Genomic DNA, 728 nt, shown 5'->3' on the forward strand with positions numbered 1-728 from the left:
ATTTTAATTTAGCCAAATTGAAACTGAATATGATGGCGTGTTCATTTGTGCAGTTCTTGTTGACCGGGCAGAGACCATCAACTCACGACACGAGAGAACCCTGGCGCCTGCTGTATACTTGGAGTTTGCGTGTTCTCTCTCTCTCTCTCGCCGTGGCCGCGTGGATCGGGTCCTCCGGTTTTCCCTGCACATTTGAGAATAATCGTCACGCGTTTAGAGTCTTTGGCTGCTCCACGTTTCCACGTGATGAGCCACTTCGTTGAGCTATCATTTGTGTTAAATTTCGATATCATTTGTGGCCAGGGCGCTTCTGAAACAAATAACTCTATAGCTCAGTAGGCCTTACCTGGTAAAATAATAAAAATAGTTTATAGTTTAAATCACAACTTGGTCCATGTGTGCATTGAAGGGCATCGATGTGCGTCTCTGGGTCTCTACGCGAGTATCGACGGGTTTCTGTGCAAGCCGCTGGGGACCGGGCTGGGAGCCATCATCAGCTCGCGACGCTTGAGAACCCAGGTTAATACTGGGAGGAACCCACTGGTTCCACCAGCCCACAGGGGATTATTGTGTCCGTCCGTCGTGCAGGGAGGGGCTGGGTGGGGATGGGATGGTGGGGAGGAGCTGGGTGGGGAGAGTGGGGCTGGGTGGGGAGGGGCTGGTCACCCCGTGGTGCCCTTATAAAACTCAACGTTTAACCTACTCACGCCGGCTTGTGCCCGCCCTCA

The sequence above is a fragment of the Lampetra fluviatilis genome, chromosome 65 (genome assembly GCF_964198595.1).
Source record: "Lampetra fluviatilis chromosome 65, kcLamFluv1.1, whole genome shotgun sequence".
In the NCBI taxonomy this organism is placed as follows: domain Eukaryota; kingdom Metazoa; phylum Chordata; class Hyperoartia; order Petromyzontiformes; family Petromyzontidae; genus Lampetra; species Lampetra fluviatilis.